The sequence below is a fragment of the Aptenodytes patagonicus genome, chromosome W, assembly GCF_965638725.1.
Source record: "Aptenodytes patagonicus chromosome W, bAptPat1.pri.cur, whole genome shotgun sequence".
Taxonomy (NCBI): Eukaryota; Metazoa; Chordata; class Aves; order Sphenisciformes; family Spheniscidae; genus Aptenodytes; species Aptenodytes patagonicus.
The window spans coordinates 29,407,698-29,435,541 of record NC_134981.1 but is presented as its reverse complement, the minus strand read 5'-3'; the positions used below and the strand labels follow the sequence as shown (position 1 = coordinate 29,435,541).

General features: G+C 40.8%; 1 pseudogene; it reads left to right on the top strand.

Annotated features, from left to right (window-relative positions):
• The window catches only part of LOC143172220 (ras GTPase-activating-like protein IQGAP2), a 71,443-nt pseudogene extending 43,836 nt beyond the window's left edge, over positions 1 to 27,607 (top strand).
• Positions 27,608 to 27,844: the final 237 nt, after the last annotated feature.

Here is a 27,844-nt window from a genome sequence, read left to right as displayed (position 1 = left end):
CGGCCTGATAGTCCGAGCACTGCTTTCTTTCCTGATTAAGCTCATCAGTTAGCAAGGAGATTTTGGTTTTATTCAACTCAGCATTAACCGTTCGGTACGGGCTAGAGTCCTCTTTCTGCTCCTTTTGGGCACAAGTTAGACAGGCACCCAAAACTGCACAAATGACCCCTTTTCCTTTTCCCTTCTTGTACTTCTGTTCCTTGTGTAATTGCTCAATTCTCTGGACTACTTTCTGTTCATCCTTCCAATTTGGCTTGGCCCAGTCTAAGCCCTGCTCCGAGGGTTTACACTTGAACCTTTGCAATAGGTTGCTTAAGGATGTGGTCATTTTAACAGTTTGGCAAGACTAAAACCCCCTTGCTTTCCAGCGGATCCTCAGATAACAGAGGGGCTGGGGGCGGCTGGGCTTGAGCCTTGAATCGCAGTTCTGATTCGTCCGTAGTACATTCACTGGACCCACCAGTGTACTGGATGATGCATCCTGCCGACTACGCCAATTTTTACTGTCATGCACCGTATAGTACCAAAAGAAGGGGGGGAAAACGACCACTACTCAGACTCCACAGTCAGGCGGGTACTATATGGTGACAGTTTATTATGAGAGCCAGAATCCTTAAGCAAGCATACAGGTTCACAAAATAGTAACACATAACACGACACAACTACATACACAGGGAGGGTAATACGACCTGTCGATAAGGATCAAGCCAGTGGTCACAGACAGTTCGGGGATCTCAGTCCAGCTGAGAGGGAGCTTCGAGGAGCCTCCTCCAGTCCGCATCCTTTTGTGCTTTTGTTGCCGCATGGTCTCGGTAGATAAGCCCTTGGTTGGGTCTTATCTTTTACTCAAATGCACCGTCTTCTCCCCTTCCCTCTTATTTTAACAATGAGGAGCCGTAACTGCTAAATCACTAAACTAAGTGCTCAGTATCACAAGTTGGTGTTACTTTATGCAGGCGAGGTCCTCCTTTCACTTCCCCGCCTTAGGTTTTCTCTCTCAGTGCATTCAAATGTGTTTCAGAGCCTGAGTCTTTAGGCCCTTGACATAAGTTTAGGCCTCAGGACTGTGAGAGGTGTGGCAGAGGCAGGCTTATCAAGGATGACAGTGTCCGAACAGGCGAGAGCTATGGGGCCTTCGCTCCATCCTGTCCCCCGTTTCTGCACAGTTATTGCTCCCTTGTGTCCCGCTACATGGGGGCATGGGCATCACACCCATCTTCCCACAGCACAATGAGAGTTTTTGGGGAGAGGTTCTTGAAAAAACAGGTGCTTTAACCTGTTCTGAACAACAGAGAAATTGCTTTCCTGGTCATGATCTTCAGAAGTCAGTTACTTCATCTTTACAAGTGTAGTAGGCTATGCCATGGAAGAATTTACAGCCTTTTGCCCAGGTTTTATAACAGTATGTTAGTAGTGTCCTGGGCTTTTAAGGAGCTATGCTGGGATTGGGATGCAGAGAGGCATGCCTCGGACTATTTTAATCCCCCTTTAAATTAGGATTCCCCTTTTGCAACTAAAGGAAGGCACATGATAGCATGTGCACCCCCACCCAAATGAACTGCCCCCCTCCAAAAAAAAGGAAGCTAATGCATCTGAGACTTTTGTTACTTAACCAACTTTAACTGTATTTGATAAGGTTTTTTTTCTGTTCACTGATGACCCTTATGAAGAAAAAAATTGTATTTTATTCTCAAATACCTTTAGCCTGGTTTAATTTCTGTTTGCTTTGCAGCAAATTGCCATATAATGTAACCACGGAACAAGCATTAACACACAGAGAAGTGGTCAATAAACTGGAATCACTGATACAGAGTTTGCGAGCAGTAACTGACAAAGTTCTCACATCCATATTCTCGTCTCTCAATATGATGCCTTAAGTGCTGAGTTAGGACTCTCCAAGCTGCAGTTCATGTGCACAGTGAAGCTTTATGTGAAATTCAGCGATGGCGATCTTTTCAAATTAAATGGCTTGATACGTGCCTCTCGAATGACTTCCCCAGTAGAGGGAGCGGTTTCTCCACTTCTACTCTGCTTTAGCCTTGTGATTGTCTCCCTGTACTTGAAACTTTTTGTATTTTCCATTATCATCTTGTTTTGTGTTTTTAAGTGGCTGAGGAAAGAGCCAATAACTTCGCTGACTAGAATGATTTGTTTGTTTCATATAAGTCTTTCCATTATTTTCCTTTTCATCTGTTCTACATGTAGTTATGGAATGAGATATATAGCCCAAGTTCTGAAGAGCTCGCTCCATGAGAAATTCCCAGATGCAACAGAAGATGAACTATTAAAGGTAGACTTCTGAGAGCAAAGTGCCAGCAGCTTGTCCTTTTACTGCCAAAGGGGATTTTTATTGACACTAAGCATTCTAAGGAACTGAGAACACCAGCATTTACTGAAGGAATTTGGTGCTTCTTGGGTTGCAAAGGGGTGGTGGAAGGGGAGGAGAGAATTCTGTTGCAACAACCTAGCTTTCTTAATCTGGGTGTTCAGCAATTCCTATGGAAGACAGTGCTCAACCTGTTTTGGATAGTCAGCTCAGTAACTGTTCTTAGAGGGTTGGAGTTTATCTGAATCATCTTGGGTTTTTGTTTTGTACTCTTGTCCTTACCACCAACAATCCTTTCACGAAGAACACTCTGGTCTTGATTTTTTTTTTCTCACCTGAAGTTAGCATATTAAAAATAATGTATTGAAAAAAAATGAGTTAATAATGTAATTTAAATACAATGAGGAAGGGCTCTAAAAACAAATTGCAAGTAGATCATTCCATTCCATTACACTTATTTAAGATGCTTGTAAAAGTTGTGGGAATGACACTTGTACAGACTGAAAAGTGTGAGGGATAAGTGTGGTACAGGCACAGTGCCCATCTCTAACTTATCACAGCCATGGTGCCTCTTCAGAGGGCTTAGAGGAATTGCTCCGTGAGCCTTCCAGCCAACTCAGAGACTGACAACTCTCTCAAATTAGAACTATTTGCATTTCAATAAAGGTGCTTTTATTAGTGCTTAATGAAATGGTTCTAAAATTACAAGGTATTCATTTCAATAGGACTTTCCTATTATCCTTCAAAAAGATACTGTTCAGTGTTTTTAAAATATATATATATATATCCTGGTGCCTGTTTAGAGGACTTCAAACTCCTCAGCCGAAAAATTAATTCTGCATTTGCATGTTTTAACAATGCATTGGAAATCCTTGCAAGCAGCATTTATGATGTACTTCTGTCCATCACTCCAGCAATGCAGATTAAGGCATTGCTCAACTTATGAAATAAGTAGCAAATGGAGCATGAGGCACCCAGCTGAAAGCCTTTAAATATGTAAGCTGGAGGTTCTGCAGGTGACTACACAAGCTGAGGCTAACTGCAGAAAGAGAAGTCCTGCCTTTTTCTGGGACCAGGAATGACTTGAAACAGCCATCTGCTTGATACAAGTTACTGTAACATCATTATAGAAATTGCAGCTTTGGAAAATCTGTTCTCTAGTCTTTTAGGGCTGCATGCAGTCCTCATTAGAAACAATGGGTCCCTTGTCAATGAATGCATTAAATGCTGGCAGATATCTGTAGCACTTCAGAGAATGAGCCTCTGGAGCAGAACCTTGCAAAATCTAGAAGAAAGGAGAGTTGTATTTGTCTTGATGTGTTCAACTCAATGCCTTGCATTAGCTGACCTAAAGCCAGTAACACCAAATTGAAACCTGGTTGTAAAAGTCCATAACTGATGTTCACAGAGGTGTTTTGAGGCACAATTTCCAAGCAAAAACAAGGGCAATAATTCCTGTTTAATTGAAAATGGCTGTTTCTCATTACAAAGTTTAGAATATGTAAAACTTTTGTTATTTTTGCTGTGGAGAAACAATCCAATGAAGATAAAAACAGTCAGAGCCTAGCAGAACCTAGACTACTGGTCTTTGAGGAGTTGCTAGGACAAAGGACTGATTCCATTCCTGTATGAATGTGGGTTTTCGTACATTAATGAACTTGAGCTTTTGTGCAAAGTAAATGTTATTAGGGCAGCTGTCAGTGCATAGATGTTGGAAGAATTTGTCGTGAAATGAACATTTATTTTTTCTCATCCATAATAGTTTGCTAGAAATTTAAGAGCCATCTTAAACTGAACATTTTATTCAGAAATCTTGTTATTCTAAAGCTTAAAATTAACAAGCTCTATTTGTAGTCTTTATTTCTGGCACTGGTTGGAATAAAAAGTAGTATATTCCCAAGTATGTCTGGTAGATTTCTGACAGTCACAAGCAGATGGTCTTTTTTTTTACAGAAATAATCTAATTGAAACCAAGGAGTTCTATTTCTAATAATTCTAGGCTTTTTAATCTGTAACTGTTTAATATTTTGGAAAGATCTTGCCTAAGAAGGTGATTGGTTTGGGATGGAAGTATGTTTTTATTCTTGTGTCAGGGTGTGGTGCCCATTACTGTGCTTGCATCTTATAAAAGACCACAGATGCTTTCAGTTAGCCACATAGGTAACACGTATGTCTTAGGAACTGGTGCTAGAAGAATTTCTATGGTCTAATTTAGAAGTAGAAATGATCTTGTTTTGTAAAATGTAATTACTGTATGCAAAGGGAAGATTTCTTAATTTTTTTCTTTTTAGATTGTCGGAAACCTCTTGTACTATTGCTACATGAACCCTGCCATTGTTGCTCCTGATGGTTTTGATGTAATTGGTATGACAGCCAGGGGCCAGATACACCCCGACCAGAGGAGGAACCTAGGTTGTGTGGCAAAAGTCCTTCATCACGCTGCTTCTAACAAACTCTTTGAAGGAGAGAGCGAACATCTATCATCTATGAACACTTACCTCTCACAGACATACCAGAAGTTCAGGTATGCAAAGCCTTCACAAATACCTATACAGTAAGAACTCACTTCTAGGATGAATAAGGCAGGTGGACTCCTAGTTTATAGGAATTCCCTGCTGAGAGTTAAAAATGTTGAGTGATCTGCCATAGAGAAATTCTCACTTCTGAGGAACTTGAAGCAAAAGTAACATGTTGCATTTCTACTTGAGCATTACTTTGAGAAATGATCAGCTCTGCTGACTTGGTTGCACTAATGCTTCCTTACCACATAGACTGTGAGAGCAGCATGGAGTGATTCATTATTCAGCAGAAATAATGTGTTCTTTGGGTGGGCAGGACAGCTGAGTGCTTTGTCTGAGGAAACACTTATTGGTGAAGAAAAAGTTGTTTTGTTTTTTTTTATTCTTTCATCTTTGAGAGATTCCACTCAGATTTTATTCTTTCATCTTGTGCAGTAATAGGAAACTGCATGTTTTGCTACACTCTGGGACACAAACTCTTTGGGATTATTCCTCATATTTTTGGGTGGTTGCTGCTATTAGCTTGAAGTGTTATTCTGTCTTGCAACAAACTCATTTTTGTAACTTCTGTCTTTAGTGTCTGTCCTTAATGAAAGCAAATGCACTGTTCATATAATGGGTTTCCTTGAGAGATCAGCCATGAACTCAAAGATACTTAAACTTAGTCATTCTGTTTATTGAAGTATTTAAGGACATGACATAAACATGAAGACAGAATAGGATAGAAAGTGTTATAGCAAGAATAACAAACGCTAATGAAGGAAGAGAGCCTACTCTAGTTGGCCTTTTGATCACTACAAAAGGAAGAATTCCTCTTCTAATTAAGCTGAATTCATACAAAACTGAGTCTCCGGGTGACTGTGCTCTACTTTAAACCCTCCTTAGACACCAACAGTGGTAGCTCTCAGCTGCCTGTTCCCCTTGTACCCAGCAACACCAGCAAGACCAATTGCAATATTAGCTATGTTAAAAGCTACCAGCCCTGCCTAGATCTTTTACTATGCATTTATGAACTTGTGCATGAATTTGTCCAAGCCCTTCTTGAACCTTTTGATACCACCTGCCTCCACAACCTCCTCCTGCAGCAATATTCAGATGTTTGCTACCTGGTGGTTAAAACAGTGCTTTCTTTCATTTGAAATTAATATTTTCCTGCTAGCTTCATTGCATTCTCCCTCACCACCCCCACCCCTGTCCTGTTGTTGTGGGATTTGGTGAATGAATTCTGCACCCATCTTATGCAACACCACTGTGATTTTGTACAACTTGATCATATCCTTCCTCAGCTTTTCCTCTCCAAACTGAGAAATCCCAGCCCTCTCTTCTTAATACCAACTTTAAAGGTCCTCTGAGCCTGAAACGTGCATCCTCCTCAACAGCGCAGGGCTGGCACAGTGAAGGTGGGATGGCTCTTACAGTATCCCTGTAGGCCTCATCTAAAAACCAGTTTCTTCCAGCTGCTCCAATTCAGGTCCTCTCACTTTGGAAAACAAACTGGTCCTCTGATAGGAGGACCTTGCTGTTTCTTTGTTGTGTACATTCCTGAAGCTGTCAGTAGCTTGGAGAGACACCCATTGTTGTCTTGGGAGGCAGGTCTCAGCTCCATGTATGTGCTCGTCAAGTCAAAGTAACACTTCAACCATACATTGGATTTTTTCCTCTCAAGATTTTTGCATTTATAAAAAAATCACATTTTCTGACAATTCAAGCAGCTCAATTTCTGAGTAATAGCAATTTAAACATTTGTAGGCCAAGTGGTAATTTTGTCTAGCTATTTCAAATAATTTCTTCTCAGCACACTTTATACTACAAAGTGCCTTTATAAAATCAGAGGGTCTTTCTGTGGAAATCCTTTCGTAATTTCTAGAGTATTAAATACAGACTTCTCTAAGTGTTTAAAATTTGCCAAGTTATCACTCCTTGTTGAATAAGGAGAAAAATTTTACCTTGAAAATAATCTTTCACCAGCTGTCCAGGAAAGATGGAACACTTCATCGTTTGTATTGATGTGTAAATGCGTTGTCTCAGAAAGGTTCCTTCATACACTAAGTGTAGGTTGCATATTATAAGAGAAATATAATGAATGTCAAAGACTTGATTACGTTGGTTTTTTATACAAACTAACTAAAGTGAGTTTATAAGGAAGAATTATTTGTCTTTCTCATTTTCTCTTAGGATTTTTTTTTCAAACAGCATGTGATGTTCCTGAACCAGAGGAGAAATTCAATATCGATGAATACTCTGAAACTTAGCAAACCTGTCATATATATCTCCATTGAAGAAATTATCAATACCCATTCAGTAAGTTGATGAAAATACACTTTAGTCTGTTGCCTAGTATATAGATTATGAAATACTTGCAACAAACAGTCTCTGGGGAAAGCTTAAAGTGTTTGTTCTTTCTTTCAAAATAACTTCTTCAGTTCAATCTCTGAAATGGTCTGGAATTGAGTATTAGATTTCATTTTTCCTAGAAGGCTGATTCCATGTAAAAGCATCATCTTGAATAACAATTAGGATGTAACATTTTCTGATGGGAGGGAGGAATGTTTTTGTTCTCAACTAGTGTGGCATTTCTGACTTATGTTTACAAATACTTTCCTGTCTTAGTTAAGAAAGTGACCCCAAGTTCCTTTGACTCTGGGAAAAGAGGAAAATTCAGTGGATTTCATGACTTTGACATTCTGTCATATGTTTTGTTGGAAACAGATGTAGATGTCTGATTTAGAAGGACTGAAGCTGTGGCACCCTGCTGGCTCTTCATCCTGGGTAAAGAACAGATTAACGGTAGTCTGTAGCATGACTCATTAGGATGTAAATTAAATGTCTACCACATGGTCCTCCTAAAGCTGGGATTTTGCTATCTGTTTCCTGGCTTGTAAAAAAAAAAAACAAAACCCCTGTTGTGGTTTAACCCTATAGTTTTAGCACTATACCAGCTTCTAGGAAGAAAATTAACTCTATCCCAGCCGAAACCACGACAGTATCCACCCCTTCTTCTATACCATCTACATCATGCCCAGGTCCCCACACTTTCCAATACATCCCAATTAATCACCACCACCTTTCCTGTGTTTTGATATATACACACAGATATCATTCCCTTACTCTATGGGCCATCCCTATAAAATGTTCGTTGACTACATTTAGTCCATGACTTCGGGCTCCATCTCTCATAACAGTCCTTCAGGGCAGGAGAGATGGTGTGTGGTGTTAGATTTTTTGCATGCTGAAGCCAGTTCTGTTCCCATCACCGCTGCACTTCTCCAGTTCTATCATCGCTGCACTTTGCTCGGTTTCATCAAAGTTCATTCTTCATTAATATGGGTGATTCTTACTGTGATACCGTTGATATGGCATATAGCCACCACAGAAGTGATGATATACAGTATTACATAGTAATTAACAGCATACAATTCAAATCATTGGCTATTCTCACCCAAAATCAAATCCCCTTGAGGTACACATCGGACTTCCCCATCCTCCCGCATTACCCACCAAGTGCACCCAGGTCCTTGAGCAAAAGCAATCCCACGGATGGGTTTGCCTTTGCCTGAGACAGGAATAGCCCAGACTCTCTTCACCAGCATAATTTTTATGTGCACTATGGGGACTTTATCCCCTTCTAGAGTACGTAAAAGTTTTGACTGGGCAGGGCCAGCTCGATTGGCAGATCCCCTCATGTTGACTAACCAGGTGGCCTTTGCTAAATGCGTATCCCAATGTTTGAATGTCCCACCACCCATTGCTCTCAGTGTAGTCTTTAACAGTCCATTGTATCGTTCAATTTTCCCAGAGGCTGGTGCATGATAGGGGATGTGATATACCCACTCAATGCCATGCTCTTTGGCCCAGGTGTCTATGAGGTCGTTTCGGAAATGAGTCCCGTTGTCTGACTCAATTCTTTCTGGGGTGCCATGTCGCCATAGGACTTGCTTTTCAAGGCCCAGGAGAGTGTTCCGGGCAGTGGCATGGGGCACAGGATATGTTTCCAGCCATCCGGTGGTTGCCTCCACCATTGTAAGCACGTGGCGCTTGCCTTGGCGGGTTTGTGGGAGTGTGATGTAATCAATCTGCCAGGCCTCCCCATATTGATATTTCAGCCATCGTCCTCCATACCAGAGAGGCTTTAACCGCTTGGCTTGCTTGATTGCAGCGCATGTTTCGCATTCATGGATAACCTGCGCAATAGTGTCCATGGTCAAGTCCACCCCTCGATCACGAGTCCATCTGTATGTTGCATCTCTTCCTTGATGGCCTGAGGTGTCATGGGCCCACCGAGCTATAAATAATTCACCCTTATGTTGCCAGTCCAGATCCACCTGAGCCACTTCAGTCTTAGCAGCCTGATCCACCTGCTGGTTGTTTTGATGTTCTTCAGTGGCCCGACTCTTGGGTACGTGAGCATCTACGTGACGGACTTTTACAACCAGGTTCTCCACCCGGGCAGCAATATCTTGCCACAATGCGGCAGCCCAGATGGGTTTGCCTCTGCGCTGCCAGTTGCTCTGCTTCCATTGCTGCAACCACCCCCACAGGGCATTTGCCACCATCCACGAGTCGGTACAGAGATAGAGCACTGGCCACTTCTCTCGGTCAGCAATGTCTAAAGCCAGCTGGATGGCCTTTACTTCTGCAAATGGGCTCGATTCAACTTCTCCTTCAGCAGTTTCTACAACTTGTCGCATAGGACTCCATACAGCAGCTTTCCACCTCCGATGCTTTCCCACAAGACGACAGGACCCATCAGTGAACAGGGCATATTGCTTCTCATTTTCTGGTAGTTCATTATACATTGGGGCCTCCTCAGCACACGTTACCTCCTCCTCTGGTGATATTCCAAAATCTTTGCCCTCTGGCCAATCCATGATCACTTCCAAGATTCCTGGGTGACTGGGGTTTCCTATTCGAGCCTGTTGTGTGATCAGTGCGACCCACTTACTCCATGTAGCATCAGTTGCATGATGTGTACAGGGGACCCTCCCTCTGAACATCCAGCCCAGCACCGGCAGTCGGGGTGCCAGGAGGACCTGTGCTTCAGTACCAAACTCTTCCGAAGCAGCTCGAACCCCTTCATATGCTGCCAATATCTCTTTTTCAGTTGGAGTATAGCGGGCCTCGGATACTCTGTATCCCCGACTCCAAAACCCTAGGGGTCGACCTCGAGTCTCCCCTGGTGTTTTTTCTGCCAGAGGCTCCAGGTAGGGCCATTCTCCCCGGCTGCGGTGTAGAGCACATTTTTTACATCTTGTCCTGCCTGGACTGGCCCCAGGGTTACTGCATGAACTATCTCCTCTTTAATTTGTTCAAAAGCTTGTCGTTGCTCAGGGCCCCATTTGAAATCGTTCTTCTTTCGGGTCACTTGATAGAGAGGGTTTACGATCAGACTGTAATTTGGAATGTGCATTCTCCAAAAGCCAACGACGCCTCAGAAAGCTTGTGTTTCCTTTTCGCTAGTTGGTGGAGACATGGCTGTTATTTTGTTGATCACATCATAAACCAGTAGTGTTACACAGTGCAGCAAAATGATATCCTTGATCCAGCTCCCAGAGGTGATAGACAGCACAACAGGGAACATATACAGCAAGTAAGGTGTTACATAACACGACTTTGAGAGCAAGCACGACAACTTTGAGAGTGAATTAATCAACATTGTGACCAGTGACTGTTAAACCAGTATGATGAATGCTTGTAACAAATTTGCCTTGACACGCTCTGGTCAGATCTGTCGTTATCTTAACCCTTCGTGCCCCATGTTGGGTGCCAAAAGGACTTTTGTGGTTTAACCCAGCAGGCAGCTAAACACCACACAGCCATTTGCTCACTCCCCCTACCACCCAGTGGGACGGGGGAGAGAAGTGAGGGGAAAAAAAAGTAAAAATCATGGGTTGAGATAACGACAGTTTAATAGGACAGAAAAGGAAGGGAAAATAATAATAAAAGAATATACAAAATAAGTGATGCGCAATGCAATTGCTCACCACCTGCCGACCGATGCCCAGCCAGTTCCCGAGCAGCAGTCACCCCTCCCCCAACTAACTCCCCCCAGTTTATATGCTGAGCATGACATCATATGGTATGGAATATCCCTCTGGCCAGTTTGGGTCAGCTGTCCTGGCTGTGCCCCCTCCCAGCTTCTTGTGCACCTCCAGCCTTCTCAGTCGGTAGAGCATGGGAAGCTGAAAAGTCCTTGACTAGTGTAAGCACTACCTAGCAACAACTAAAACATCGGTGTGTTATCAACTTTGTTCTCATCCTAAATCCAAAACACAGCACTATACCAGCTACTAGGAAGGAAATTAACTCTATCCCAGCCGAAACCAGGACAAAACAAAAAAAAAACCCACCCCAAAAAACCCCCCAACAATATCCACAAAGAACCTCCCCCAAATATTTTCAGATACGCTATGGAAAAGGTACAATGCCCAATTTCCAGTACACCAGATTGCAAGTTAGCTTTATTAGTGAAAACTAATAGACTATGCTAAAACCATATTTGCTACATTGGCTTTGTGCCTGTTTTTTCTTTTAATTTAAGGCATAGACCTATGCCTGCATGTTTGATCAGTGGTTACAGTTCAGCATTAGTCTTGGTCAAATATTCCATTTAGTGGGGCTGTTGCATCGCTAATATGTTCTTTGAGCCGAATGTGACAAAGTATTGCTATGCTATTTTATATTAGCTCATAAAATACTCTGCAAAATATGAAATAATTTAATGAAACTAAATTGCCAAAGGAGGTCAAGAGATGGTCTTTTTTGATAACATCACTATGCACACTTGCCTGTATAGCAGCAGCAAGCAATTAGGTCTGAAGACTGAATGCCACCTGTGTAGTACCTTTAGCAGATGAACCTCCTTGTCCCGTGCCACCTCTTCCACCAAACCTCCTCTGGGAGCCTGAGTCTTCATCTGTTGTCTTCTCCCACTACACCTTCCCTTTAAATGTAAAGTCAACTTTCCATTCTGTTCATACAGCTAAAAAAAAAAAAAAATTACTTTGAATAACAGGAGATGCATAAACATCTTGTCCGTTGTCATGTGTAGTTCAGCTTCATAAATAGTTCTCAAATCTGCCCTCTGTAATCATCTCCTGTGGCACTTGCCTAAGCTTTATTTTCATTGCACACCTCTGTAGGATGTAGCTGGAATGAGGGATCTGTTGGTTTCATCAGCTTTGGTTTTTGGCACTTCCCCATATATCTCTTGCCTTCACCCCAAAGAATTTGTCCTGTGAATGTATTTTTCATTCTGTGCTTGTATAGCATCGAGTATGGTGGAGTTTTAATCAGTACGCATAGTTTCTCAGCAATTCTTACAATATCATAGTCTATGTTATGTACAGCGTGGGGTAGCTGATGCACATAAGACTGAGAAACTTGTTTTAAACAAGTTAATAGTTACGGGCTTATAATGCTCACTTCTGTCTTGTAAGTACATCTGAAATGCTAGCATGCCTTTCTTTTCTGGACATAAGCTTTTTAGTTGTCAGTAAGTTTCTGGTAATCAGTAACTTTTGACTGACTATAACTTGCAGTGTTTAAAATACTTAGAATCCTGGAATTTTTGGCTACTGTGCATGCTTTGCTGTAGCTAAATTTCAGTGAAGCTTGGTGATGCTATGTCTTTCCGTCAGGCTTCCAAGTGAGGAATATTCCTTCTATGGGGAATGGACTGTTGAATCTAGTGCTCACTAATACTGCTGACTTTATCTAACTCAGCATGAGGTCACTTTTCTCACTAATAATGAGAGCCTGTTTTCAAGAAAATGCTACTGCCCTGTTCATGCTCTTTATTAACTTGGCTTACAAGTATTTTTGTGGCTTAAAGTTTTGGGAATATGCCCAGGTGCAATGGAAGTTGTTGTGAATATGTTCACAAATCTCCTGCAACTTCTAAGTCTATTAGAAATTGTGCTGCAGGTGCTCCATAGCTAGTTTCTCACTTATAAAATATAGCCATTTCTGAAAGGTATCACTGATGCTATTGTATTTCAAAAAAGCTACTGGAATGGATATATGGAAAAATAGGTACCTTTTTATGCACCTCTGACCCTGTCTTCATTCCTTTGTGTGCTTAGTTCAGGATGTAGCACTGAAATGCTCTGCTTGGGATTATCGCCATTTTACTCTGTGATACTTTGTTAGTCCTGAAGGCAGGACTAACTTCTTAAACTTCTTTCTGCTCAGCTGTGACGTTCAGCACTCTGGAGACAACTGCCGGAGGAGCATGGCAAGCTGTCTTACAGCAAGAGCAATTCTAAACTTGTAGTCTAGAACTGAGCATGCTTCCCCTCCCCTTGGGTATTCCATAATCCTGATCACACTAGGTCTGTGTTTTTCAACATTTAGTCTCCAGATTTATTTACAAGTATAAAGACACTGGGTATGCTTTTTGGATGATGACTTCATTTGTTTTTTATAGCTACTATTAGAACACCAGGATGCCATTGCCACTGAGCCAAATGACCTGCTGAACAAATTGCTAGAAGGGCTGGGACCTGTTCCTGATATAGAGTTTTTCCTTGGTATGCTGTTCTTCATCTTCATGGTTAACTTCACTCTAGGGGTAGGATTAAATGGGGGCTTGATTTAAATACTTGCAAGATGCACAAACTCTCATGTCTCTCATGGTGACAGCTTCTTCATTTACTATAGAATTCTTCTCTGAATGATTTTTAAAACATCACTGCTTATAGTTGAGCCTTCTTCTAATTGCACTATTCACTCTAAAGATTAATGATGCGATTCAAAATGCAAACATAATGGTTCTAGCAGAATGATCCAGTTGTGCTCAAATTGCAGATAGAAAACATGCAATTTTTAATAACCTGACCTTAAGATTTGCTAGTGTTGGCTAGCCACTTACAAAAAGCGCACTGAGAATTCTTAAAATATCCATTTTGAATTTTGACACTTAATTATAAAAAAAAAAAAGTTGTTTTAGAAAAATATGCAAATCTATTAGAAAGTTATAAGGAACAAATGTGACTGATATTTAATTTGCCTTAATTGTGGTAGGATGTGAACTGTTTAGAAAGTAGCTACGACGTCATGGATAATACCAGCTTCCAAGTGAATACCCTGTTAGCATAGCTGCTACTCTTTCATTTTGCACTATCGCTGCATGTTAGGACAAAGGATGTTAAACTGTATTCTTCTTTGAGAAGAAGGCGTGTGAGTCTCTTACACATCAGTAGCTTGAGAAGCAAGAATTGGTGGCATTTCCAAAATATTCTAACTGGGCTTAAAATAGCTTGCTTATGGTTTTGATTGTTCAATATCCAAAAAAATGACTGCTTCTAAATGGTAGAAATGGGTATGCTATTTAATAAACTTAATATTTCTGATGACTTAGTGATTTATCTAGGTTCTTGTTCATTTCATGCATTAAATCTTGGGGAAGTTGGCAAACTGAAGTAAAAGATGTTTCCTTACAGGGGAAGGAGCTGTTGATCTCAATGACCCCAACAAGGAAAGCACACTGAATCAACTTGCAAAAACAGATTTCACTGTCTCTAACAAGCAAATATGAGTTACGAGAAGGTGAAGATCAGGATCTCAAAAGCCTGATGATAAAGTAAGTTTTGCTCAAAAAGCTATATTTAGAATAGAATGGAATAGACTATTTCAGTTGGAAGGGACCTACAACGATCATCTAGTTCAACTGCCTGACCAATTCAGGGCTGACCAAAAGTTAAAGCATGTTATTAAGGGCATTATCCAAACGCTTCTTAAACACTGACAGGCTTGGGGCATCGCCCACCTCTCTAGGAAGCCTGTTCCAGTGTTTGACCACACTCTCAGTAAAGAAATGCTCCCTAATGTCCAGTCTAAACCTCCCCTGGCACAGCTTTGAACCATTCCCATGCGTCCTGTCACTGGATACCAGGGAGAAGAGCTCAGCCCCTCCCTCTCCTCTTCCCCTCCTCAGGAAGCTGTAGAGAGCAATGAGGTCACCCCCTCAGCCTCCTTTTCTCCAAACTAGACAAACCCAGAGTCCTTAGCCGCTCCTCATAGGACTTGCCTTCCAGCCCTTTCACCAGCTTTGTTGCCCTTCTCTGGATGCATTCAAGGACCTTCACATCCTTCTTAAATTGTGGGGCCCAGAACTGCACACAGTACTCAAGGTGAGGCCACACCAATGCTGAATACAGCAGGATAATCACCTCTCTTGACCGGCTGGTTATACTGTGTTTGATGCACCCCAGGATGCGATTTGCCCTCTTGGCTGCCAGGGCACACTGCTGACTCATATTGAGCCTGCTGTTGACCAGCACCCCCAGATCCCTTTCTGCAGGGCTGCTCTCCAGCCACTCCTCTCCCAATTTATACTTGTGCCTGGCGTTACTCCATCCTAGGTGCAGAATCTGGCATTTCGACTTGTTAAATTTCATGCCATTGACAATTGCCCAATGCTCCAATCTACCTAGATCCCTCTGCAAGGCCTCTTGTCCCTCAAGAGAGTCAACAGCACCTCCCAGTTTGGTATCATCAACAGACTTGCTAACGGTGCATTCAACTCCTGCATCCAGATCGTTGATAAATATATTGAACAGGACTGGCCCTAGAACTGAACCCTGAGGAACCCCGCTGGTGAATGGTCGCCAGCCAGATGTAGCCCCAGCCATATTCTGCAGATGCTTTTTGTTTTTAGAAAAAGTTGCTTCCACCCTGTTTCCCTGTCTAAGTGCATTTTTTAGGCGATGAGTGCACTCAGTTTTCAAAAGCCAGTTTGTGTTCAGTCCTACTCAAACTTTTGCAAAAAGTCAGAGAAACTGTAAATTCTTCCAGAATGTTTATCTTTCTATAAGCTTACTGCCGCTTGTGTTTTGGACCATGACTGGATCTTTATTGAAGCTAGTAAGTGCTTTTCCATGAAGTTGCAAAAGCATTCTGCTTTAAAACATCACAGCCTTGGGAAAGCAGAGATGAAAAGCTGTCTAGACTTGTAAGGAGTGGACAGTATCAAACTGTCCTCTCCTCCCCCTCTAAGGAAAACCTTTCCCTGACCTACTGCCATCAGGCGTTTGAACAGGATGTGACTGTCACTTTAGCATGAATAGTGCATGCTTTTATGCAGGGAAAGAAATTGTTTATTCTACTTGGTGATCAGATTAAGAAATGGCTACTGGGATACCCTGGGACATAGGCTACTTTATAGTCCAAAATATTTTTATAAAAGCACTTAGTATCAAATTATTGGCACCCCTCTTATGAAATTATTTGAAGCTGTCCAGAATAAGGATTGGCTTATTTAAGATCCTGGTGCTACCTGAACAAGGGGGAGAATGGGATGCAGCTCTCCTCTATTACTATGCTTATTTTTACCCCACAAGTGTGAAGGTTAGAAGTTCACTTAAAAGGGAAATACAACATAAGCATTTTACACCTTTGCATGCACTAAGAGTGTAGATACAGGCTGTAATTCAGCTTTAATCTGTTACTAATTGTTTTCCAAATCAAAAATCAGTAAACTGAATTTATTAGATATGTGAGGTTTTACTTTTGAAGAAATTTCTTAGCTATAATGTCTGTAGTAAGTAGTGCAATTTCTATATCTTAGCCATAAATGACTGTTTAAAGTCTGGAAAAAATCTAATGATAAGTGCAAGAAAACTCTTACTATTTATCCTAAAAGGAAAAGGAATTTTTCCACTTTAAGTTGTACATATTTGATCTGAATCATAAACAAGAAAACACTGAATTTTTCTGTAACTTATCAAAAATAATTTGAGATCTAAAGTAAAGGGACTGCAGTGACAATGACAAATCAAAACTGTGTTACTCACTTGGTATTCCAGAGACCAGGGCTCTAGAGCTGTTCCCAGGCTGGTTTTGTAATAAGAATATGCCTGCTGTTGTCCCTTTAAAAAAAAAAAAAAAATTTGCTTCCTGTCCTTTTCCTCTGTGTAGGAGTAAAATGCTAGCCCTTAATGGAATCCTTAAAAATATGCAAAATCAAGGCTAAAAGAAATGTCTTTAATCCTTTACACTGTGTGGAAATATGTTAAAACAATAGCACGAGAATTAACAATAGAATTTAACTTCTCTATTGCATAAGTGCTTTCAAGTAATCTTTTTTGTATTTTAAGGAAATTTACTAAATAATCTGACAGAAGAATAACTAGCAACCTCTCTTAAATTGCAGCAGCATCAAAAGTTAAAATACTTAACAGCTACCTTTTATGCAAGAGATGTGTAAATACAGACACTGTAGCTTGTGCTTAGCTTTCCTACCTTAGCTGCCAAGAGGTCTTTTACTGCAACTGTGAAATGTTAGGCATCTGGCTAAAATTCATGTCATGGCTGATTCACTGAATGTTCCTTGTTTCTCTGCTAGTGACATGCCTCTTCTATAGAAATATCAATATATTTGCTTTTAAATGGTTTCCTTAAGGCTTCTGTAATGAACCCTAAAATTCGCTGGTACCTTTGTCTAGAAGACTATATAAGGTGCCTGGTCTGCCTGGTTTCAGTGCTGTGTGCCACGTGGTAGGTGAATGGAAAGGCCTTTAGCCCCAAGCAAGGTGTTCCTGGAAAACAAAGGAGCTGAGTGGGTTTGATACCCTGTACCAGCTACTAGGAAGGAAATTAACTCTATCCCTGCCGAAACCAGGACAATATCCACCCCTTATTCTATACCATCTACGTCATGCTCAAGTCCCATATTTTCCAGTACATTTTCATTAATCACCACCCCTTTTTTTTTTATATATATATACACACACACACACACAGAGAGATATCATTCCCTTAGTCTGTGGGCCATCCCTCTAAAACGTTCGGTGAGTTCATTTAGTCCATGACTTCGGGCTCCATCTGTCATAATAATCTTCCAGGGCAGGAAAAATGGAGATGGCATGTGGTGTTGGATTGTTTCATGTTGAAGTCAGTTCTGGTACCATCATCACTGTGCTTTGCTTGGTTTCACTGAAGTTATTCTTCATTAGTCTGGGTGATTCTTATTGTAATATCATTAGTACAGCATATATAATATTATGTAGTACTTAACATCACATAATTCAGATCATTAGCTATTCTCACCCAAAATCAAATCCCCTTGAGGTACACATCGGACTTCCCCATCCTTCCGCGTTATCCACCAAGTGCACCCAGGTCCTTGAGCAAAAGCAATCCCACGGATGGGTTTGCCTTTGCCCGAGGCAGGAATAACCCAGACTGTTTTCCCCAACATATTTTTTATGTGCACTACAGGGACTTTATTCCCATCTACAGTACGTAAAAGTTTTGACTGGGCAGGGCCTGCTCGATTGGCAGATCCCCTCGTGTTGACTAACCAGGTGGCCTTTGCTAAATGTGTGTCCCAATGTTTGAATGTCCCGCCACCCATTGCTCTCAGTGTAGTCTTTAACAGTCCATTGTATCGTTCGATTTTCCCAGAGGCTGGTGCATGATAGGGGATGTGATATACCCACTCAATGCCATGGTCTTTGGCCCAGGTGTCTATGAGGTTGTTTCGGAAATGCAAGGCATCTTGTCTCTCGAGAGAGTGAACAGCACCTCCCAGTTTGGTATCATCAGCAAACTTGCTAATGGTGCATTCAACTCCTGCATCCAGATCGCTGATAAATATATTGAACAGGACTGGCCCTAGAATTGAGCCCTGAGGAACACGGGTGGTGACTAGTCGCCAGCCAGATGTGGCCCCATTCTCTACAACCCTTTGAGCCCTGCCCTTCAGCCAGTTCTTCACCCAGCGCACCGCATACCTGCTCATCTCACAGTTGGGCAACTTGTCCAGAAGGATGCTGTGAGGGACAGTATCAAAAGCCTTACTAAAATCTGGAAAAACTACATCCACCACCTTCCCTTCACCCACTAGGCAGGTGACCTTATCATAGAAGGATATCAAATTAGTTAAACAGGACTTTCCCTTTGTGAACCCATGTTGACTGTGCCTGATGATTACATTTTCTTTAAATGCCTTTCAGTAGCACCCAGTATGATCTTCTCCATAATTTTTCCCGGAACTGAGGTTAGACTAACAGGTCTGTAGTTTCCTGGGTCTTCCCTCACGCCCTTCTTGTAAAGTGGAATAACGTTGGCTAGCTTCCAGTCAGCAGGGACCTCCCCAGACTCCCAAGACCTTTGGTAGATGATAGACAGGGGTCCTGCCATAACATGCTCTAGCTCCTTCAGTACTCTAGGATGAATCCCATCAGGCCCCATGGACTTGTGAACATTCAGCTGATACAGCTGGTCCCTTACAATTTCAGTGTCCACAAATGGAAAGTCACTGTTCCCACACTCATGGTCCTCCGACTCAGGGGACTGGGCAGCCCAAGGTCTCTCAATATTATTCAAGACTGAGGCAAAAACCGCATTGAATGCCTCTGCTTTTTCTTCATCCCTATTAGTCAGATGACCATCTTCAACAAGTATCAGTCCAGTGTTTTCCTTGGACCTCCTCTTGCTATTAATGCACTTAAAAAAGCCCTTCTTGTTGTCTGATAACACTGGCCAGTTTCAACTCTAATTGAGCTTTGGCCTTTTGTCTTCTCCCTGCATATATGAACCACGGCTCTGTAATCTTCCTGCAAAGCCTGACCTTGCTTCCAGAGATGGTACAATTTCTTTTTCCTCTTGAGCTCCACAAGGAGTTCCCTGTTCAGCCAAGCTGGTCTTCTGCCCCGCTTGCTTGACTTAGGACATAATGGGATTGCCTGCTCCTGTGCTTCTAAAAGGTGGTTTTTAAAGACCAACCAGCACTCATGGACTCCTAAGCCCTCAAAAGCAGATTCCCAGGGTACTCTGCTAAGTAGCTCCCTGAATAGCTTAAAGTTTGCTCTCCTGAAGTCCAGGGTAGCAACTCTGCTGTCCTTTTTTCTCATTACACTGAAAATTTTAAACTCAACCATTTCGTATCACTGTGGCCAAGACAGCCACCTACCATCACATCTCCCACGAGTCCTTCTCTATTCACAAATAGCAAGTCTAGGAGGGCATCTTTCCTAGTTGGCTCCCTGAGTACTTGTGTCAAGAAGTTATCTTCCACAAACCTCAAGAATTTCCAAGACCTGCTTGTCACAGCAGTATGGTATTCCCAGATGATGTCTGGGAAGTTGAAATCTTCCATAAAAGACAAGGGCTACTGATCCAGGGATTTCTCCTAATTGCCTATAGAATAACTCATCAGTGCTATCATCCTGGCTGGGCGATTGGTAGTAGACACCCACTACGACATCTGCTTTGTTTTCCATCCCCTTAATCCTCACCCAGAGTCTCTCAACCACATCATCACTAACTGTAAGGGCTGTACAGTCCTTACCTACACCTAAGCTGCATCTTCAGGTTTCTGTTAATTTTTAAGAATGAGCTATATCTCATTTGTAACAGTGTCTTCTAAATTAACAGAATTCTGTAACAGGATGTTCTTGGAAGTATTATGGATGAATAGGCAGCAGGAATGAGAAACTCTTACCAAAAAAAGAACTCATTTACATATCAGGGTGTAGCAGCTTCCCTTTTTTAGCAAGGAAATGCTCACTGTCTGTTGCCACTAGAGAAATACCTACCCCTTAAGTTGTGTGCGTAAATGCACTGCATCGGCTGTAAAATTCCTTCAGGAGTTCAGCAGTTTTGAGTGCATTTCCACTTTATTCAGTAAATATTAACCTTAATGGAACAGTGCATAGCTCAGGCTTTGCAAAGATTGCATTCCGATCTGCTGTTTTGTCATGGTCATAATTAAAATCCACATGTGAGTTGCTTGGATTTTTATGTTAACAGTTACTGTTTTACTGTGCTAGCTGGCTAACTGTTTTCTAAAATAAAAGGGGGGGAAGTATGTACGAATTTCTCTATTCATGCCTGTGTAGAAGCGTAGATGTTCAATGTTATCAACGGAAGCGCTGAAATATAAAAAGCTAGGAAATGTAAAAATTACCAGGTATCCATAATAAAGGGTGAGCTTGCTAGTTTTATTGTTGAAGAAATGAAATGCACAAGGGATCCATTGACAACTGTTTTGTAATATCCATATATCCTTTTTAAAAGGACCAAAAGACTTATTGTGGATGTGATATAAATACAGCCAGGGGATATACTCTTAGAAATATTAGAAACACCAGCCACTGCACAACAGGTAAGTGCTATACTGTGCCTGAATAAGGAAGACAATACATATTTTATTATAGCTGTTTGAAAGCTTTAACAGATCTCTGACAGCTTCTCCACCACTTTATGAAATCATTGTTGCTGGTTTTTTAAACTACTCAGCTCTAGAGCCTTCAAAATGTGAGACTTGTAAATTTTCTTTTCGTGTATAATTGGTAACAGATTTAGAGGAAAAAAAGGTCTTGCTGTCAACTAGAACAGCTAGAATAATATTTTTTTTAATTCTTTTTTGTAAACAGGGCCTTTTCTTTCCTATGTTATAATACAATTAAATAGCCTGAAGTGAATCCTTCTAGCAGCGTTTTTCTCATGAACTTCGGTATCTTAACTCAAGTTCCCCGACACCTAGTTTATTTGCTTAAGCAATATAAGCAAACATCTGCTTGGGGAGCTGCTGCTATCCTTGATATGGGAATTGAGTAGTAAGAGCACCCAGTTGAAGACTTCCCCTGTAGATACTGACACACAAAGCTACATCTCAATAATGTGCACATTTTAGCTTACCTTGATGTGTGTGTATGTAGGGGACACCTGTGAGATCTGGACAGTCTTCCCGCATCTAAGTGAAGTCATTGAGTTGTTTGGCTGATTTCAGACATGTTTCAATTAATTGAAATACATGTCTAGGTGGTATGAATAGTTACTTAAGGTTATGTCAAAAGGCATAGTGAATGGAGCACTCTTAGACTGTGTGGTAAGAGGATATAAATAAAGCCTGTACCTCGATTCTTGATAATCTCCTTTGAGAATTCAATAATAATATATAAATGTATAAATGAGTTTGTAGCCACCCACGCAGTGCCCTTTCTAACCAATGTTTAACAACTCGACTTCCCCGCAATTGGCAGGGAGGTGGAAAATAATGACACAGACACCAGGTCCCACCACAGGCAAAACACGAGTAGCAACGTGATTTTCATTGTCTGTTCAGTCATATAAACTGTAGTACTCACTACTGGTACCGTGCTTGTGAAAACTAACAATATAGTTGTGGTGGGTTGACCCTGGCTGTGGACACCAGGTGCCCACCAAAGCTGCTCTATCACTCCCCTCCTCAGCTGGACAGGAGAGAGAAAATATAATGAAAAGCTCGTGGGTCCAGATAAGGACAGGGAGAGATCATTCAACAATTACCGTCATGGGCAAAACAGACTCAACTTGGGGAAAATAAATTAATTTATTACTAATCAAATCGGAGTAGGATAATGAGAAAATAAAAACTAAACCTTAAAACACCTTCCCCCCACCCCTCCCTTCTTCCTGGGCTCAACTTTACTCCCGAATTCTCTACCCCCCGAGCGGCGCAGGGGGACGGGAATGGGGGTTGCAGTCAGTTCATCACACGTTGTCTCTGCTGCTCCTTCCTCCTCACTCTCTTCCCCTGCTCCAGCGTGGGGTCCCACCCACGGGAGACAGTCCTCCACAAACTTCTCCAACGTGGGTCCTTCCCACGGGCTGCAGTTCTTCATGAACTGCTCCAGCGTGGGTCCTTTCCACGGGGTGCAGTCCTTCAGGAACAGACTGCTCCAGCATGGATCCCCCATGGGGTCACAAGTCCTGCCAGCAAACCTGCTCCAGCATGGGCTCCTCTCTCCAAAGGGTCACAGGTCCTGCCAGGAGCCTGCTCCAGTGTGGGCTTCCCATGGGGTCACAGCCTCCTTTGGGCACATCCACCTGCTTTGGTGTGGGATCCTCCATGGGCTGCAGGTGGATATCTGCTCCACCATTAACCTCTCCATGGGCTGCAGGGGGACAACCTGCTTCACCATGGTCTTCACTATGGGCTGCAGGGGAATCTCTGCTCCGGTGCCTGGAGCACCTCCTCTCCCTCCTTCACTGACCTTGGTGTCTGCAGGGTTGTTTCTCTCACATATTCTCACTCCTCTCTCTCCCGGCTGCTGTTCCCCAGCAGTTTTTTTTTCCCCTTCTTAAATATGTTATCACAGAGGCACTACCACCGTCTCTGATTGGCTCAGCTTTGGCCAGCGGCGGGTCCGTGTGGAGCCGGCTGGCATTGGCTCTATCAGACACAGGGGAAGCTTCTAGCAGCTTCTCACAGAAGCCACCCCTGTAGCCCCCCCGCTACCAAAATCTTGCCTCGCAAACCCAATACAGTAGTTCATGCTTTCTCCCAGTAAATAAGTCAGGTTGTGTAATTACAGATTTGAATGGTAAGAAGATGAGATTTTTTAAAATATCAAATTAATAAACCTATTATGTTAATGAATTTCTATCTTTTATTTAGGATATCCAGAATCAAAGAAGATACAGACGTTATCGAAAAGCTGAATTGGTGAAAATCCAGCAGACTTTGAATGCACTTAACTCCAAGACAGTATTTTATGAACAACAAATTAATTATTACAACACCTATATAAAAACTTGTTTAGACAACTTAACAAGAAAGTGAGTTGAGTCTTCTTGTCTTTCAATACTTCAGTGTGTTTTATCAGGAGGGAGAACAGGTGTTAATCTACAGTTTAAAGTTTTGATTCCAACAGATTGACAATCCACAGTTTAAAAAGTCCATGGGAGTTGTCACTGAGCTGAACCAAAGCCTGAAAAGTCAAGCCATGCATTTCTTTAAAGCTGCCTTACAGAAAGAGGCCTGAGATGTATACATTTTCAATATATTTTGGTGCCACTTTGCAGGTCTACTAGCATGCTTTGAAGTCATGCAGCTTTGGGAAGTAAATATTGATATTTTTTTTTTTCCTTCATTAAAAAGAATTGGTATTTGTCTTTAGAATGGAAAGAGGGGAAATAAATGCCTAAAGCATTTTACTTTTCAGGTATGATGCAGTCACTCAAGAGCAAGCCCCTACCAGTGCCATCAAAGTGTCAAAATGAAAACATTTTACTGACATGAACAGGAGCTTTCTCAGTGCATACTTCATTGATCCAAAAATGAACTCTAACAGCCAATCTTAGTTAACACCTATGTCATTGCTGTTTTAAAGTGATGATTGTGGACTCTCTTGGATCAGGTTTGCATTTCACAATAGGGTTTAAATAAGTGCTAACAAATGTTAATTCAAAATCATTACCAAAATGTTTAGACTACTCACTCTGTGTGCTAAAAATCCCTCTAATTCTCAGATTAGTTTTGAATGTTAATTCTGTTCATTAATAGGAGTTCAAGAAGGCAAAGAGTGAAGGAAAGCTAAATATGCCTAGAAGAGTAGTTAAAGTATAAAAGACCTGGTAGATTAATCAAAAGCCATTTTTCTTGTTCTCTTCCCAGAAATTCACGGAGGTCAGTTAAACTAGATGGAAAAGAAGAGGTGAAGGGAAGCAAAAAACTGAAGTATGCATCATTAAAGTATACAGCTGCAAGACTGCATGAAAAGGGTGTCATCCTAGAAATTGAAAATCTTCAAACCAACCAGTAAGTGTGGTATAAAACAATTCAGAGCATTTTCTAATGCTTCTTAAGGAGTCTGGCTTTTGTTAAAAGAAGTCTTTGCAATTTCCTGCGCCGCACGTAAAATTACCTCAGACTTTTACATTCAGAAGAATGATAAAGCCTAATTGTCATAATTCATTTTTTCCTTGTACCTTGCTATATATCATATATATATATATATAAAAAAAAATCATTCCCTTGGGAAAATATTTGAATAAGTCTATTTTGGCATTAGCTTAGATGGAACCAGTACAAGTCAGGCAGCACGCTCACTGCTAATGACTGACTTGCTAAGCAGTTGTAGCAGGTTTGTTTTTTTTTTCATTTACTGACCAATCACTTTCATATAACTGAGTAAACACCTGGTCTTCTGCACTTCCTGACTATGTGGTGCTTTAACTTCTCTATTGTATCTATTCATTTTGAGATTGCTGTAGTGAAAATATTCCATCTTGTGCACCCTTCCGCGTGGAAAAAAGTTTTCCAGCTTGCAGTTTTTTTCCAAGTGGGTTCATCAGGCAGAGGAAGCCACACGAGGCAAACTGAAACCAGAGAAGACTGCGTACACATCTGCAAGGAGATACTCAGGAGTGGCAGAAGGAAAATCTGGCTGCCCTGTTCCTATGCTGTGGATGCTTGGTTGTCTCTGTTTCCTGTACTTCCCACAGCCCTTCCCCACCCCCCCATATAAAAGACTTGAAAGCTCTGTATTCCATAATATATATGTATACCAGACAAGTCTTCAAGACCTTGCAATAGGGATGAAGTGGTTCATTTGACACGATTTACACTGCTTATGGTGAAAGGTTTTTTTGTGCAGGTTTTTTCCTGCCAAACTGTCTCTGGACCATATAAAACTGCATAGCATAGCATACATAGTCAATTACCCTTCTTTTTGTTTCAAGGTTTAAGAACGTGATGTTTGATATCACACCTGGAGAAGAAGTGGGTGACTTCAAAATCAAAGCAAAATTTTTTGGGGTTGAGATGGAAAAAGTGCAACTCCATTTCCGGGTAGAATTTGAATTTTGTTACTTTGCTCTATAGCCACAGTTGCATTTGTTCTAAATATAAACTATTTCAGATTTTTTTTTTATATATATCCATGGACTATTCAGTCAGCACAGGGCAGCATGTGATGTGGGGAATAACTATATAACTTCTGTAGGATGCTGGTCACAGAGTCAGGTTAATGTTTATATTAGAGCAACTGCATGAAACCAAATGCTGCATTAGTTCAGTGGCAAGCAGCAAATACCAAAAGAAAACTAAAATACACAGAAAATAATCTTTCTTCTAGTTTGCTGTTATTGGCAGCCTACAACTTGGGATCTAGAGGACATGTAATGTTTTCTACACCTATCCAATAGTTGCTTGTAATTGTTTAAATTGTGAAGGACCTGGAGTTTGAGATGGTTATTACATGAAAATGACCCCATCTTGTTGCTATAAGGTATGGATTCAAACAGATTAATGATTTTATTTCTGATTACAGGATTTGCTTCAGATGCAGTATGAAGGTGTGGCTGTAATGAAAATGTTTGATAAAGTTAAAGTGAATGTGAACTTGCTCATATTCTTGTTGAATAAGAAGTTCTATGGAAAATTAGTGTCTTCAGATATCATGGACTGCATCCATCAGTGGGAAGTCTATTCAGTATTTTTTGCTTTTAAACATTTGTTTGAAGTTTGTCATTGGACACTTTTTAACTTTAAAAAAATAAAACACCAAATGTTCAGAGGAATGTACACAGTGCCTTTTCAGCATTGATAATGAAGCAGAAAAATAGGAAATAGATTAATTTAAACACTTCCAAGTTTCATAGGTGTTGGTACTTTCAAATCAAAATATTGTTTGGGACACTCAGCTATTGTGGTTGTGTGGGTTTTAAGGTAGGCAGAAATTGAATTTAGTTGAATATATAAACTTCTTCCTATTAAAACATTTTTAAATGACCTCAGATATATAATATAGTTCTTATTAGACTTTAACTATTTACCAAAAGAAATCCTAATTTGTTTCTAAGGGATAGTTTGGGCAAATATTTAGTTACGTACTAAGCCTATTTTCTGGCAGTTGTCAATTGTAAAGCAAACTTATTGTGCAATTCAAAAATTTTATAGGTAATTATAAAGTGACAAGAACATTTTACTATACAAAAATATATTTTGTGATTCATTCCTACTAAATGCACTGCCTCATGTAAAATGACATTTTGTACTTTCACGGCCTTTTGAGTGGCATAGGGGCAATCTGAATAGCGAACAGTTGTTCAGTTTAATGTATTTGAATACATAAATTATGCCCATCTGTCTTTTTTTGTAAGAAAATAAATGCAATAAAATCAGTATTTAGATTGGGTTTTTTAAATATTCTTTGGAGATTGTTCTACATAAAATAAATGTTACCTAATGAAACTGGCTTGGTTCCTTAATTTCATTTTAAATGGTCATTAAAGCAACAATCCAGATGGTAATGAAAGAATTTCTTTCACTGCTTTTATAAAATTGAATCTAATTGAGCTTGATTGTCCTCACAATATACTTTGGGAAGGTTGCTCAGCAGTGAAGACTTCATGGACTTTGTACCATTGAACATGATGATGATTTTGCTGATGAACTACCAATTTACATCTACAGAGCAAGAGTGTGTGCAGTGGGTAATGTAATACATAAACCAAGAGAAAATATTTCCTACTACCACTTTCCTTGTGACAAACATTTTAAAAGATGAACAGTGAGGCATTCTGGAATGTACCATAAAAGCAAATATTAAACAAATATTAATTCTGAAGATGGAATAAAATTGTGTAAAGTCAGTGGCAGATATATAGACTACGAGATTAGTTGGTATACTGACCTGTTGTATTATGCAAGCTGAAAAAAATATTACACTTACTAGTGATTCATTTATGCATGGCATTAAATTTGAACACTTGACTACTTTAAAACAGCTAATATCCCTAATTAAAAGATAAACAGCTCCTAGGTGCTTCCACTTTTCTTCCAGCTAGTTATGCTGCATTACCTGTGTATAAGCCATTTTAACGACATAAACGCTGCAGTATTAATACCCAGGTTCACTTAAAATAGCTGGTTGGGAAGGTGACAGCAGCACTTTCTTTTACTTCCAAAGTAGAAAAGTGAATTGTACTTGAATATGAATTAAATTCACAATCTTTTGTTTCCCTTTTTATTTGTAACAGACTTGAGTAATCCCTGCATATTTTTGACAAATTCTAGCTGATCAGGTAAGTCTGCACAGGGGAGATGTTGATCCTAAGACCAGACCTTTGAGGTAATGTGTCAAAAGCCTGGACTTACTAGAGCCCCACAGCCTTTGTGGGAGGAAGTCACTCCTGGATACGCTGCTTTGTGTGACATACTTGACACATTTAGTGACTGCTTAATTCTAATGTGAACAGCATCTTCGGTTATTTCCTGATGCACGCA